The sequence below is a fragment of the Triticum urartu genome, chromosome 3 (assembly GCF_003073215.2).
Source record: "Triticum urartu cultivar G1812 chromosome 3, Tu2.1, whole genome shotgun sequence".
Classification (NCBI taxonomy): Eukaryota; Viridiplantae; Streptophyta; class Magnoliopsida; order Poales; family Poaceae; genus Triticum; species Triticum urartu.
The window spans coordinates 500,961,583-500,978,532 of record NC_053024.1 but is presented as its reverse complement, the minus strand read 5'-3'; positions in this window follow the sequence as shown (position 1 = coordinate 500,978,532).

Genomic DNA, 16,950 nt, shown 5'->3' with positions numbered 1-16,950 from the left:
CATGCGATAGGACAAAGTCCTCGGCACTTTTGAGGATAATCCTCATATTACGTTACCAATTGTAAAGTTTTAACTAGATATTTAACATCTATTCAATTTTAAGAGGGAAAGTGGAACCGCGAGCCATTATTCTACAACTATTTTGCAAAAACACTTAGACAGTGTTCATAATGAATTTCACTGAGAATTAAACATGTTAATTCAACAGTGCGCTCCCACTCAAATCAATATCTCTCATAATTAATTTTGAGTGATACAAGATCCAGACTTCAATTCATCGCCATAGAATCATCATCTCATAACGAGAATTTTAATCGGTAGGCCAACTTGCCGATCACATCTCTATGTGACTCTTGCTCATCTTTCGATGCATGTGTTCCGAGCTCAGGACAATCCTGCCATGAACGTCAAGAAAACCAAGTGATCTTGCTGCGAGGTCTGACCTCACCCGCCTCATACTTCTCTAATCGTTCGTACCCATGCATCCATGGCGCACCCCGAAAAGATAGGTGCCGTGACGGTGCTACACTTGGGAGAACACTAACTACTTGATATTTTAGTGAGAGATCACCCTAATAAAAAGCGACTACCACGCAATCAAAAAGGGTGCATCAAAGGGATAAACATCTCAGGCAATTCATAATAGCATGATATGGTATAACCCTTTATGACAGAGAAGTCTTTCATTCCTTCGTCTTCGGCATTCGCGTCGGTGTTCTCCTTCACGAAGATTGCCACCACCTTGTCGATGCACCAGATAATATTGCTATCTCTATAGCTAATAAAATAAGTGCATTACTTAAGGTTGACACGCAGGTCACTAAAGTGACAATCATATGGCTCGAGCCATCATGCTGAATCATGACACGCAGGTCATGTTAATCAATTTACATCATATAGTCATCTCATACATAATCAAATTATTATGAGCACTGCTATACCACATCACATGCACATGCAAAACCCTCCTGCAAAACCAAGTTAGACGCCTTAATCGGTTCATGCAAAGACTTGTTTTTCGTGGCTTCTAAGGTTTCGAAACAAACCGAAGCTACCAATGTCCATCATCAAGTATGATAATTCAAGTCGCTAGATTAACTTTGCGGGGTGTATGAAACACGAGATAATAAAATCTCGATCCCCATACTGAACTTCGTCATATGGATGACACCCGTGCAGATCATATCTGCATTGCCCTTTCGTCTGCTAAATTTCATCTTTCTTTTTAACTACGATGGAATTCAATGAACTATTAGCACTTCGTTGATCAATCAGGATTGCGGATTGCCAGACCATTGAAACTCCACCATACTGTTCTCAAGATCAGAAATATGCAAATTCCAGGGAAGCAACAAGAACATCGGGTAACAGATTTCATCTGTCACCCGCATAAATAATTTTCAGCAATAGATCTCATATACTACCTAATTATATTATGCAATACCCATACATCTCTATGTATTCTAGATCGCAACCTGCTTATACGCATAGCACGGCTCATGATCCACTGTAGGGGAACGCGATAAAAAACAAAAAATTTCTGACCTACGCACCAGCCCAGGACCACTATGGAGACTGCATACATGGTTTGATCTTTTTCGTTACCAACTCGTAGCGCAGCGGGAAGTAGAGTCGATGACGATCGGCGGTGCAGATCCCCGCAGCTAGTATTTACAACCTCCCAACCACGAGGATGTATACCCTCATCTGCTCCTCAGACATCCCTCTGGGAGGCGGCCGAACAGCCCCCGCCCAGACGGTGTCACGGACAGCCCTTCGGGAGGACCTTCGAAACTCGAACGGTCACTCGGACAGCCCTTCGGGAGGATCTTCAAAACCCGGATGGTCACACGGACAGCCCTTCGGGAGGCACTCACGAACTAAGACTGAAACTACGATCTCTCTACAGAGTTGCACACATACAGTGTCATCTATCCGGCAGGGCTTCGCCATCCAGAACTAGTTCCTGCCGGAACCCAGACAGCCTTACGGCTCTACAAAACTCTTTTCGTGGGAGGGAGAGAAGAAGCCAGATAATGCATGGCATGTGTATGAGATCAAGGGATGAGAGTGGAGGGCTGCACCTCCACCTCTATTTATAGGAAATCCCAAGGGGTAGGGTGGTTTTACAAGAAAACCCAAAACCCACATGAAATGGAGTCCTTCCCAAGGACCTAAAGAGTGAAAACAAGGGACAATTGGGGACCCATGGATGAGCTGCACCCATGAACGTCCCACCCATTGTGCCCCCCCAAAAGGAGGTTCCCACCCTTCCATGTCATCCCTAGATCTTTTGGGCAAAGCCCCAAAAGGTGGCTTTCCATAAAATATCCCAAAAAGCACTTTCACTATTCACGACGACATTTTTCAGTGTCCGTTTGAACTGAAAATATTTATGTGGGCTTAGAACATGTCCAGTACCCACCATAATAATTTTCAACGCATTCTGGAACAATTCTAGTTTAGTGATATTCATCTGCGAAAAGCATCTGAACCGGTTCCGGCAGCTCCGGAACATTTCCGGTTTTTATTTATGAAAATTCCAAAAAGTTTCCAGAATGATTCTGGCACCCTCCAAGAATTATCAGGCATGTGCCGAAACCATTTTGACTTAATGGCATACCCCGAAACAACTTTTTCAATTTCACCGAAATTCATCCGGTGACCTCTCTCTGCAGAACTTTTCCGCTGTCCGAAACTTTTCGGTGTCCGAAACTTTTTCGATGATTTTCTCTCAGACTCCCTGTCTAGTATTCAGCAGATAGATGATCCTTAAGCGTGTGACCCTATAGGTTTGGTGAAGTATAGACATGACCCGGAACCCCTTCCGATCAATGATCAACATCGGAGCCATGGACACCCATATTGACCCCTATACCCACACGAATAAATATTCGAGTGAACCTCCAGTTGCAGTGAGCTATTCCTTTTGCTTCGCGATATGTCACAAACACACGAGGTGAGATTTATTGCATCCCCATGGACGAACAATTTGTCCACCATGCAAGTTACCTCGTTACCTATTTTGTTCTCTTTTCTCGTTTCCGTGTTCCAGCATCCCAGTGATCAAATCACAAGGTGTCTGGCCAGACGATTATGGATACCGTAACACCGAGAGGGCCCGACAATATCTCTCCATCGTCGGAGGAGCAAATCCCAATCTTGAGCTATCAAGTTACTTGACATACTTTTCCATGAACCCGTTAGCCGCCGTAATAGCCACCAATTTACGGATGACGTTTAACAAACCCCAAAGTTCATGAAGCAAGCATGAAGAAACTCGATACTCTCACGGTCTAAGGAATCATGCGAACATTAACCATCTCTGTGTTATGTACCATTAAACTTGTGACGAATGAATCTCATAGCATATGGTCTATCCGGGTCGATTCAACACAAATGTTCTCTTAACATTGTGCCCTCAAAGTTGCTGGCATAGGCATGCCCATGACTAGGGAAACAGAATCATCATGCAACACTTGAGCTAGTCTTAGAGTCCAGACTAGGAATACTTCTTACCGTTTATTATTCCACACGTGCATATGAGTCTTCCTCCGAGCCTCGTAGCATGGAACATAAACATAATTATGAACATGGAGATAAGTAATAGCATTTATTATTGCCTCTAGGTCATATCTCCTACACTATGGTGCTCGGCGGTAGTACCGCTTAAAAGCGGTAGTACCGCCCAGATGCCAGCGGTCGTACTGCGCTGGCGAGAACTTGCAAGTTCAAGTTAAAAGGGGTGGCTTATGCAAATATTGAGAGGTTGTAGATGAGATGGCTTGGGTTGGAGACAAGAAACTCCAGCAAATGGGAAGAGACACACCAAGTTCAAATAGACAAACAAAAAGAGAGCAAACTTGGAATGACTCAAAGTACAAACAAAGCCCTAAAGACTAGATAAAACTAAATCAATCCAACACAAGCAAACGCCTCTCAAGGAGAGAGGGCGGTGGCTGAAGCCACCTATGTTTGAGTCAATTCGTATGGCACCGCAAAGATTTTAATCTTGGGCCCATGACCAAATCTCATCTTTGAAGCACAAGTGTCGTAAAAATGGCTAATGTGAAAGACTTGATCGATTTATGCATAATGGGGGGGAGGAGAGTTCATTCAGAGAACAACACCCCCCCTATGTCCATGCCTACATCTAGAACAATATAATCATGATGAATGCAGTGGGGTGTGCCTAGATTCAAGCCACATTGCTCGAATCAATGATATTTAGCTCACGCCTTAACTCGCGAAATCTTGCTTCGTCCAAAGGCTTCATGAAAATATCCGCTAGTTGATCTTGAGTGTTGATGTAGATAATCTTAATCTCTCCACGCTTGATGTGATCCGAGATGAAATGATGACGAATCTAAATGTGCTTTATCTTGCTATGTTGCACCGGATTGTAGGAGATCTTGATGGCACTTTCATTGTCACATAGAAGAGGCACTTTGTCACAAGTGACACTGCAATCCTTTAAAGTTTGCCTCATCCATAGCAATTGTTCACAACAACTTGCGGCTACTACATACTCGGCCTCGATGGAGGAGACACACACACAATTTTGCTTATTCGAAGACCAACTTACCAAAGAGCGACTAAGGAATTGGCACCCTCTAGAAGTTGACTTCCTCTCCACACAGTCTCCCGCGCAATCCGAGTCTGAATAACCCATGAGATCAAAGCTTGCTCCTTTGGGGTACCATAAGCCAAAGTTTGGGGTATGAGCCAAATATCAAAAGATTTTCTTGACCGCCACAAAGTGGCTTTCCTTAGGTGCGGCTTGAAACCGATCACAAATTCCCACACTCAACATGATATCCGGCCTAGATGCACAAAGGTAAAGCAAGGATCCAATCATGGAGCGATTGCTACCTCTTGAGCACTGTGTTGGTTTTCCCTTGAAGAGGAAAGGGTGATACAGTAAAGCAGCGTAAGTATTTCCCTCAGTTTTTGAGAACCAAGGTATCAATCCAGTAGGAGACCACGCGCGAGTCACCTCATACCTACAAAAACAAATAAGAACCTCACAACCAACGCGATAAAGGGGTTGTCAAGCCCTTCACGGTCACTTGCAAGAGTGAGATTTGATAGAACTGATAATAATAAGATAAATACTTTTGGTATTTTTATGATATAGTTTGAAAGTAAAGATTGCAAAATAAAATAGATGGGAAACTTATATGATGGATAATAGACCCGGGGGCCATAGGTTTCACTAGTGGCTTCTCTCAAGATAGCATAAGTATTACGGTGGATGAACAAATTACTGTCGAGCAATTGATAGAAAGTGAATAATTATGAGAATATCTAGGTATGATCATGTATATAGGCATCACGTCCGTGACAAGTAGACCGACTCCTGCCCGCATCTACTACTATTACTCCACACATCGACCGCTATCCAGCATGCATCTAGAGTATTAAGTTCATAAGAACAGAGTAACGCCTTAAGCAAGATGACATGATGTAGATGGATGAACTCATGCAATATGATATAAACCCCATCTTTTTTATCCTCGATGGCAACAATACAATACGTGTCGTTTCCCTTTGTGTCACTGGGATCGAGCACCGCAAGATTGAACCCAAAGCTAAGCACTTCTCCCATTGCAAGAAAGATCAATCTAGTAGGCCAAACCAAACTGATAATTCAAAGAGACTTGCAAAGATAAACCAATCATACATAAAAGAATTCAGAGAAGATTCAAATATTGTTCATAGATAATTTGGATCATAAACCCACAATTCATCGGATCTCGACAAACACACCGCAAAAAGAAGAGTTACATCGAATAGATCTCCAAGAGAATCATGGAGAACTTTGTATTGAGATCCAAAGAGAGAGAAGAAGCCATCTAGCTACTAGCTATGGACCCGAAGGTCTAAAATAAACTACTCACACATCATCGGAGAGGCTGATATGTCTCCGTTGTATCTATAATTTTTGATTGTTCCATGCCAATATTCTACAACTTTCATATACTTTTGGCAACTTTTTATACTATTTTGGGACTAACATATTGATCGAGTGCCCAGTGCCAGTTCCTGTTTGTTGCATGTTTTTTGTTTCGCAGAATATCCATATCAAACGGAGTCCAAATGTAATAAAAACTGACGGAGATTTTTTTGGAATATATGTGATTTTTCGGGAAAAAATCCACGCGAGACGATGCCCGAGGGGGCCACGAGGCAGGGGGGCAGGCGCGCCCCTAACCCTCGTGGCCACCCCGTATGGCGGTTGATGCCCTTATTTCACCGCAAGAAAGCTAATATCCAGATAGAGACCGTGTTAAAATTTCAGCCCAATCGGAGTTACGGATCTCCGGGAATATAAGAAACGGTGAAAGGGTAGAATCTGGGAACGCAGAAACAGAGAGAGACAGAGAGACAGATCCAATCTCGGAGGGGCTCTCGCCCCTCCCACGCCATAGAGACCAAGGACTAGAGGGGAAACCCTTCTCCCATCTAGGGAGGAGGTCAAGGAAGGAGAAGAAGGAGGGGGGCTCTCTCCCCCTTGCTTCCGGTGGCACCGGAGTGCCACTGGGGGCCATCATCATCACCGCAATCTTCACCAACAACTTCACCGCCATCATCACCAACTCTCCCCCTCTATGCAGCGGTGTAACCTCTCTCTTACCCGCTGTAATCTCTACTTAGACATGGTGCTCAATGCTATATATTATTTCCCAATGATGTATGGCTATCCTATGATGTTTGAGTAGATCCGTTTTGTCCTATGGGTTATTTGATGATCGTGATAGGTTTGAGTTGCATGTTTTATTATTGGTGTTGTCCTATGGTGCTCTCCGTGTCGCGCAGGAGTGAGGGATCCTCGCTGTGGGTTTGCAATATGTTCATGATTTGCTTATGGTGGGTGGCGTGAGTGATAGAAGCACAGACCCGAGTAAGTAGGTTGTTTGCGTATGGGATAAAGAGGACTTGATACTTTAATGCTATGGTTGGGTTTTACCTTAATGATATTTAGTAGTTGAGGATGCTTGCTAGAGTTCCAATCATAAGTGCATATGATCCAAGTAGATAAAGTATGTTAGCTTATGTCTCTCCCTCAAATAAAATTGCAATAATGATTACCGGTCTAGTTATCGATTGCCTAGGGACAAATAACTTTCTCATAACAAAAAGCTCTTTACCAAAACTAATTTAGTTGTGTCTTTATATAAACAGCCCATAGCTTTTATTTACATGCTCTTTATTATCTTGCAAACCTATCCAAAAACACCTACATAATACTTCTAGTTTCATACTTGTTCTAGTTAAAGCGAACGTCAAGCGTGCGTAGCGTTGTATCGGTGGTCGATAGAACTTGAGGGAATATTTGTTCTACAGTTAGCTCCTCGTTGGGTTCGATACTCTTACTTATCGAAAGAGGCTACAATTGATCCCCTATACTTGTGGGTTATCAAGACCTTTTTCTGGCGCCGTTGCCGGGGAGTCATAGCGTGGGGTGAATATTCTCGTGTGTGCTTGTTTGCTTTATCACTAAGTAATTTTTATTTGTTGTTCTTAGTTGTTCTCTATATTTAGTCATGGATATGGAACACAAAATACCAAAAAAATTAGGTGTACCTGCTACTCATGGAGATGGGGATCCTCCTAAAACCCTCGTTGCTCATTATGTGAAAGATATTATGTACTACTTTGATAATCCTGAGAAAACCCCATTCAATTATGTTATGGGAGACACATTGGATCAACGTGAATACTTTAGGGATTATCGCTTGACTCAAAAGGGGAAACTATTATGGGATCAAATTCATATGTTGCATTGGTATGCTCGGCAACTTTGCTTGAGATATGATTATAGTTGTTGCTCTAGGATGAAGGCTCCATACCTTCCCTTTTCATGCAAATTTAATGATTATAAAACCTTGGCTTCTTATGCTAATGGTATATATGATTACTATGATGTGGAACAAATAGAAGAATTTGTTGCTTTTATGGGTGCTTATGAAATTGAATCTTTGTTTAAAGAGTGTGAATTTTTTGATGATTTAGTTTATAGACCTGAAAATTTAGCTATCCTTAAATATTGCTATGAGAATTATAAATTCAATGCCGATATTGATGCGTTTATTGAGAAAGTCTCCGCTGTCCAAGAAGAGACTAATATTTTGCAGGAGTCTATGGAAGAAGAAATTGATGAAACTGTGAGCTCATTGGATGAAAAAGATGATGAGGAGAGCGAAGAACAAAAGGAGGAAGAGCGGATTAGCTACCCATGCCCACCTTCTAATGAGAGTAACTCTTCAACTCATACATTGTTTAATTTCCCTTCGTGCTTACCGAAGGATGATTGCTATGATGATTGTTATGATCCCATTGATTGTGTTGAAATATCCCCTTTTGATGATGCTTGCTATGCTTATGGCCAAGATGCCAATATGAATTATGCTTATGGAGATGAACTTGCTATAGTTCCTTATGTTAAACATGAAATTGTTGCTATTGCACCCACACATGATAGTCCTATTATCTTTTTGAATTCTCCCAACTACACTATATCAGAGAAGTTTACTCTTATTAAGGATTATATTGATGGGCTGCGTTTTACTATTACACATGATGATTTTGATAGATATAATATGCATGTGCTTGCTTCTCCTACTTGCAATTATTATGAGAGAGGAACTATATCTCCACCTCCCTATGTTTCCAATACGATAAAATTGCAAGAAACTGTTTATACTATGCATTGGCCTTTACTATGTGTGCATGAATTGTTCTTTTATGACATGCTGATGCATAGGAAGAGAGTTAGACTTCTTCATTTCTTGATTTATGTTACTTTGTGCTCACTACTAAATTACAAATCATTGTTAATTCAAATTGGCTTTGATATACCTTGGGATCCGGGTGGATCCATTACTTGAGCACTACATGCCTAGCTTAATGGCTTTAAAGAAAGTGCTGCCAGGGAGACAACCCAGAAGTTTTAGAGAGTCATTTATTTCTATTGTGTGCTTTTATAAGGTTTAAAAATAAAATAATGTGACGAGATTTGACTTTAGGATGTTTAATTTACTTGTTGGTTTGTGCGGTGCAGGACAGAAACTTTGGCTGTAGTGTGCGATTTTTTTACTGGAACGTTAAATGATTCTGATTCTTTCTGCACTGTATTTATATACAAATTGTTTATTTTTCCTAATTTTGGCAGAATTTTTCGAGTATCAGAAGTATGGTGAATATTCTTATTATTATAGACTGTTCTGTTTTAGACAGATTCTATTTTTGATGCATAGTTTGCTTGTTTTGATGAAACTATCAATTCCTATCAGTGGATTAAGCCATGGAAAAGTTATACTACAGTAGCTACAATGCAAAAACAAAATATGAATTGGTTTTCAAAAGTACTTAGAGTAGTGATTTGCTTTATTATACTAACGGATCTTACCGAGTTTTCTGTTGAAGTTTTGTGTGGATGAAGTGTTCGATGATCGAGAAGGTCTTGATGTGAGAAGAAGGAAGAGAGGCAAGAGCTCAAGCTTGGGGATGCCCGAGGCACCCCAAGTAAATATTCAAGGAGACTCAAGCGTCTAAGCTTGGGGATGCCCCGGAAGGCATCCCCTCTTTCTTCAACAAATATCGGTATGTTTTCGGATTCGTTTCGTTCATGCGATATGTGCAATCTTGGAGCATCTTTTGCATTTAGTTTTCATTTTTATTTTATGCACCATGCTGGTATGAGGTAGTCCTTGATTGATTTATAGAATGCTCATTGCACTTCACTTAGATCTTTTGAGTATGTCTTTATAGAATGCTTCATGTGCTTCACTTATATCATTTGAAGTTTGGATTGTCTGTTTCTCTGCACATAGAAAACCATCATTTGTAGAATGCTCTTTTGCTTCACTTATATTTGTTAGAGCACGGGCATATCTTTTGTATAAAGAATTAAACTCTCTTGCTTCACTTATATCTATTTAGAGAGATGAAAGGAACTAGTCATGCACATGGTTAGTCATAAAATCCTACATAAAACTTGTAGATCACTGAATATGATATGTTTGATTCCTTGCAGTAGTTTTGCGATATAAAGATGGTGATATTAGAGTCATGCTAGTGGGTAGTTGTGGATTAGTAGAAATACTTGTGTTGAGGTTTGTGATTCCCGTAGCATGCACGTATGGTGAACCGTTATGTAACAAAGTCGGAGCATGATTTATTTATTGATTGTCTTCCTTATGAGTGGTGGTCGGGGACGAGCGATGGTCTTTTCCTACCAATCTATCCCCCTAGGAGCATGCGCGTAGTACTTTGTTTCAATGACTAATAGATTTTTGCAATAAGTATGTGAGTTATTTATGAATAATGTTGAGTCCATAGATTATACGCACTCTCACCCTTCCATCATTGCTAGCCTCTCTAGTATCGCGCAACTTTCGCCGGTACGATAAACCCACCATATACCTTCCTCAAAACAGCCACCCTACCTACCTATCGTGGCCTTTCCATAGCCATTCCGAGATATATTTCCATGCAACTTCCATCATCATCATATACATGACTTGAGCATTCATTGTCATATTGCTTTGCATGATCGTAAGATAGCTAGCATGATGTTTTCATGGCTTGTCCGTTTTTTGATGTCATTGCTACGCTAGATCATTGCACATCCCGGTACACCACCGGAGGCATTCATATAGAGTCATATCTTTGTTTTAGATATCGAGTTGTAATATTAAGTTGTAAGTAAATAAAAGTGTGATGATCATCATTATTAGAGCATTGCCCCAGTGAGGAAAGGATGATGGAGACTATGATTCCCCCACAAGTCGGGATGAGACTCCGAATGGAAAAAAGGAAAAAAAAGAGAAAGGCAAAAAAGGGAAGGCCCAAAAAAATAAATAAAAAAACAAAAAATGAGAGAAAAATAGAGAAGGGGCAATGTTACTATCCTTTTACCACACTTGTGCTTCAGAGTAGCACCATGTTCTTCATATAGAGAGTCTCTTGAGTTATCACTTTCATATACTAGTGGGAATTTTCATTATAGAACTTGGCTTGTATATTCCAATGATGGGATTCCTCAAATGCCCGAGGTCTTCATGAGCAAGAAAGTTGGATGCACACCCACTTAGTTTCCAGTTTGAGCTTTCATACACTTATAGCTCATAGTGCATCCGTTGCATGGCAATCCCTACTCACTCACATTGATATCTATTGATGGGCATCTCCATAGCCCATTGATACGCCTAGTTGATGTGAGACTATCTTCTCCTTTTTGTCTTCTACACAACCACCATTCTATTCCACCTATAGTGCTACGTCCATGGCTCACGCTCATGTATTGCGTGAAAGTTGAAAAGGTTTGAGAACGTCAAAAGTATGAAACAATTGCTTGGCTTGTCATCGGGGTTGTGCATGATGTGAATATTTTGTGTGGTGAAGATGGATCATAGCCTGACTACATTATTTTGTAGGGATAACTTTCTTTGGCCATGTTATTTTTAAAAGACATGATTGCTTTATTAGTAGGCTTGAAGTATTATTGTTTTTATGTCAAATGATAGACTATTGCTTTGAATCACTCGTATCTTAATATTCATGCCATGATTAGATTACATGATCAAGATTATGCTAGGTAGCATTCCACATCAAAAAATATCTTTTTTTATCATTTAATTACTCGAGGACGAGCAGGAATTAAGCTTGGGGATGCTGATACGTCTCCGTTGTATCTATAATTTTTGATTGTTCCATGCCAATATTCTACAACTTTCATATACTTTTGGCAACTTTTTATACTATTTTTGGGACTAACATATTGATCCAGTGCCCAGTGCCATTTCCTGTTTGTTGCATTTTTTTGTTTCACAGAATATCCATATCAAACGGAGTCCAAACGGGATAAAAACTGACGGAGATTTTTTTTGGAATATATGTGATTTCTGGGAAGAAAAATCCACGCGAGACGATGCCCGAGGGGGCCACGAGGCAGGGGGCAGGTGCGCCCCTGACCCTCGTGGCCACCCCGTATGGCGGTTGAGACCCTTCTTTCGCCACAAGAAAGCTAATATCCAGATAGAGACCGTGTTAAAATTTCAGCCCAATCGGAGTTACGGATCTCCGGGAATATAAGAAACGGTGAAAGGGTAGAATCTGGGAAAGCAGAAACAGAGAGAGACAGAGAGACAGATCCAATCTCGGAGGGGCTCTCGCCCCTCCCACGCCATGGAGACCAAGGACCAGAGGGGAAACCCTTCTCCCATCCAGGAAGGAGGTCAAGGAAGGAGAAGAAGGAGGGGGGCTCTCTCCCCCTCGCTTCCGGTGGCACCGGAGTGCCACCGGGGGCCATCATCATCACCGCAATCTTCACCAACAACTTCACCGCCATCATCACCAACTCTTCCCCCCTCTATGCAGCGGTGTAACCTCTCTCTTACCCGCTGTAATCTCTACTTAAACATGGTGCTCAACGCTATATATTATTTCCCAATGATGTATGGCTATCCTATGATGTTTGAGTAGATCCGTTTTGTCCTATGGCTATCCTATGATGTTTGAGTAGATCCGTTTTGTCCTATGGCTATATATTATTTCCCAATGATGTATGGCTATCCTACGATATTTGTGCTGTCCTATGGTGCTCTCCGTGTCGGGCAAGCGTGAGGGATCCCTGCTGTGGGTTTGCAATATGTTCATGATTTGCTTATGGTGGGTGGCGTGAGTGACAGAAGCACAGACCCGAGTAAGTAGGTTGTTTGTGTATGGGATAAAGAGGACTTGATACTTTAATGCTATGGTTGGGTTTTACCTTAATGATCTTTAGTAGTTGCGGATGCTTGCTAGAGTTCCAATCATAAGTGCATATGATCCAAGTAGAGAAAGTATGTTAGCTTATGCCTCTCCCTCAAATAAAATTGCAATAATGATTACCGGTCTAGTTATCGATTGCCTAGGGACAAATAACTTTCTCGTAACAAAAATCTCTTTACCAAAACTAATTTAGTTGTGTCCTTATCTAAACAGCCCCTAGCTTTTATTTACATGCTCTTTATTATCTTGCAAACCTATCCCAAAACACCTACATAATACTTCTAGTTTCATACTTGTTCTAGGTAAAGCGAACGTCAAGCGTGCGTAGAGTTGTATCGATGGTCGATAGAACTTGAGGGAATATTTGTTCTACCTTTAGCTCCTCGTTGGGTTCGACACTCTTATTTATCAAAAGAGGCTACAATTGATCCCCTATACTTGTGGGTTATCAAAGGCCATGGAGTTGATGTAGAGGCCCTCCGTGATCGATGCCCCCTCCGGCGGAGCTCCGGAAAAGGCCCCAAGATGGGATCTCTTGGGTACAGAAGGTTGCGGCGGTGGAAATAGGGTTTCGTGGTGCTCCTGGATGTTTGTGGGGTATATGGATATATATAGGAGGAAGAAGTAGGTCAGTGAAGCAACGAGGGGCCCATGAGGGTGGAGGGCGCACCTAGGGGGGGGGTAGGTGCGCCCCCTGCCTCGTGGCCTCCTCGATTGTTTCTTGACGTCCACTCCAAGTCCCTTGGATCATTTTTGTTCCAAAAATCACGCTCCCGAAGGTTTCATTCCGTTTGGACTCCGTTTGATATTCCTTTTCCTTGAAACTCTAAAATAGGCAAAAAAACAACAATTTGGGCTGGGCCTCCGGTTAATAGGTTAGTCCCCAAAACAGTATAAAAGTGTAAAATAAAGCCCATTAACATCCAAAACAGATAATATAATATCATGGAACAATCAAAAATTATAGATACGTTGGAGACGTATCAAGCATCCCCAAGCTTAATTCCTGCTCGTCCTCGAGTAGGTAAATGATAAAAACAGAATTTTTGATGTGGAATGCTTCCTAACATATTTCTCAATGTAATTTTCTTTATTGTGGCATGAATGTTCAGATCCGAAAGATTCAAGATAAAAGTTTAATATTGACATAAAAATAATAATACTTCAAGCATACTAACTAAGCAATCATGTCTTCTCAAAATAACATGGCCAAAGAAAGTTCATCCCTACAAAATCATATAGTTTGGTCATGCTCCATTTTCGTCACACAAGAATGCTCTCATCATGCACAACCCCGATGACAAGCCAAGCAATTGTTTCATACTTTAGTAATCTCAAACTTTTTTCAACCTTCACGCAATACATGAGCGTGAGACATGGATATAACACTATGGGTGGAATAGAATATAATGAAGGGGGCTATGTGGAGAAGACAAAAAGGAGAAAGTCTCACATCGACGCGGCTAATCAATGGGCTAGGGATATGCCCATCAATTGATGTCAATGCAAGGAGTAGGGATTGCCATGCAACGAATGCACTAGAGCTATAAATGTATGAAAGCTCAACAAAATAAACTAAGTGGGTGTGCATCCAACTTGCTTGCTCACGAAGACCTAGGGCACTTGAGGAGGCCCATTGTTGGAATATACAAGCCAAGTTCTATAATGAAAAATTCCCACTAGTATATGAAAATGACAAAACAAGAGACTCTCTATCATAAAGATCATGGTGCTACTTTCAAGCACAAGTGTGGAAAAAAGGATAGTAGCATTGCCCCCTTTTTATTTTTTATTATTTATTTTTTGGGCCTTTCTTTTTTATTTTTTACGGGACAATGCTCTATTACCGATGATCATCACACTTCTATTTTTTTACAACTCAATGATTACAACTCAATACTAGAACAAGATATGACTCTATATGAATGCCTCCGGCGGTGTACCGGGATTGCGATGAATCAAGAGTGACATGTATGAAAAAAAATTATGAATGGTGGCTTTGCCACAAATACGATGTCAACTACATGATCATGCAAAGCAATATGACAATGATGATGCGTGTCATGATAAACGGAACAGTGGAAAGTTGCATGGCAATATATCTCGGAATGGCTATGGAAATGCCATAATAGGTAGGTATGTGATGACCCACAAGTATAGGGGATCTATCATAGTCCTTTCGATAAGTAAGAGTGTCGAACCCAACGAGGATCGGAAGGAAATGATAACCGGTTTCCAGCAAGGTATTCTGTGCAAGTACTGAAATAAGTGGTAACAGATAGTTTTGTGATAGGATAATTTGTAACGAGCAACAAGTAACAAAAGTAAATAAAGTGCAGAAAAGTGGCCCAATCCTTTTGTAGCAAAGGACAAGCCTGGACAAACTCTTATATAGAGAAAAGTGCTCCCGAGGACACATGGGAATATCGTCAAGCTAGTTTTCATCACGTTCATATGATTCACATTCGGTACTGTGATAATTTGGTATGTGGGTGGACCGGTGCTTGGGTACTGTCCTTACTTGAACAAGTATCCCACTTATGATTAACCTCAATTGCAAGCATCCGCAACTACAACAAAATTATTAAGGTAAACCTAACCATAGCATGAAACATATGGATCCAAATCAGCCCCTTACGAAGCAACGCATAAACTAGGGTTTAAGCTTCTGTCACTCTAGCAACCCATCATCTACTTATTACTTCCCAATACCTTCCTCTAGGCCCAAATAATGGTGAAGTGTTATGTAGTAGACGTTCACATAACACCTCTAGAGGAGAGACAACATACATCTCATCAAAATATCGAACGAATACCAAATTCACATGACTACTAATAGCAAGACTTCTCCCATGTCCTCAGGAACAAACGTAACTACTCACAAAGCATAATCATGTTCATAATCAGAGGGGTATTAATATGCATATAGGATCTGAACATATGATCTTCCACCAAATAAACCAACTAGCATTAACTACAAGGAGTAATTAACACTACTAGCAACCTACTAGTACCAATCCCGGACTTGGAGACAATAACTGGATACAGGAGATGAACTAGGGTTTTGAGAGGAGATGGTGCTGGTGAAGATGTTGATGAAGATTGCCTCTCCCGATGAGAGGAGCGTTGGTGATGACGATGGCGATGATTTCCCCCTCCCGGAGGGAAGTTCCCCGGCAAAACAGCTCTGCCGGAGCCCTAGATTGGATCCGCCAAGGTTCCGTCTCGTGGCGGCGGAGTTTTGTCCGAGGAGATGTCTTATGATTTTTTCCTCATCAAAAGACTCCATATAGCAGAAGATGGCCATCAGAGGGCCACCAGGGGGCTAACGAGGTAGGGGGCGCGCCCAGGGGGTAGAGCGCGCCCCCCACCCTCGTGGGCAGGGTGTGTCCCCCTGGTGAACTTCTTGCGCTCAGTATTTTTTATATATTCTGAAAACGTCTTCTGTGAAGTTTCAGGACTTTTGGAGCTGTGCATAATAGGTCTTTAATATTTGCTCCTTTTCCAGCCCAGAATCCCAGCTGCCGGCATTCTCCCTCTTTATGTAAACCTTGTAAAATAAGAGAAAATAGGCATACGTATTGTGACATAATGTTGTAACGCACCGAGACCGTTGCACCAGGTGTCTTCTAGTTATTCGATGTCGTTGTCATGTCATTTGCTTGCGTGTTGCATCTTATCATGTCATCATGTGCATTGCACCATCATGGTTTAAAACTTGCATTCATCCGGGTTCTCCGAGTTCTCTCTGTTGTCCGTTCTGAGCCCAACCACACTTGCACGCGCCCGCAGCGTGTCCGAAATAGTATTTTATAAGTGGTCGGAAAATGTTCTCGGAATGGGATGAGAGTTGACGTGTGGTCTTATTATAGTGTAGATAGACCGCTTGTCAAGTTTCATCGCATTCGGAGATCGTTTGGTGCCCCAACGGATAACTATAGCGGCAGTATAGCCGGTCTAACGTCGGACGTTTTCGTTCTCCGGAAACCATGCCGGGCTGCATCTCTCCCCTCTTCTCTCAGACCAACCCGCTCTTCACAATCCGCCAGACCCAACCTAACCTCTCTCGTCAGCCCGCGGCCCTCCTCGCGCGCGCGTCCAAAAGTTGTCCCGAACCCGACCCGGACTGTCGCCACCGCTGTGTCCGGATAATCCCCAAACATCTACAAAACG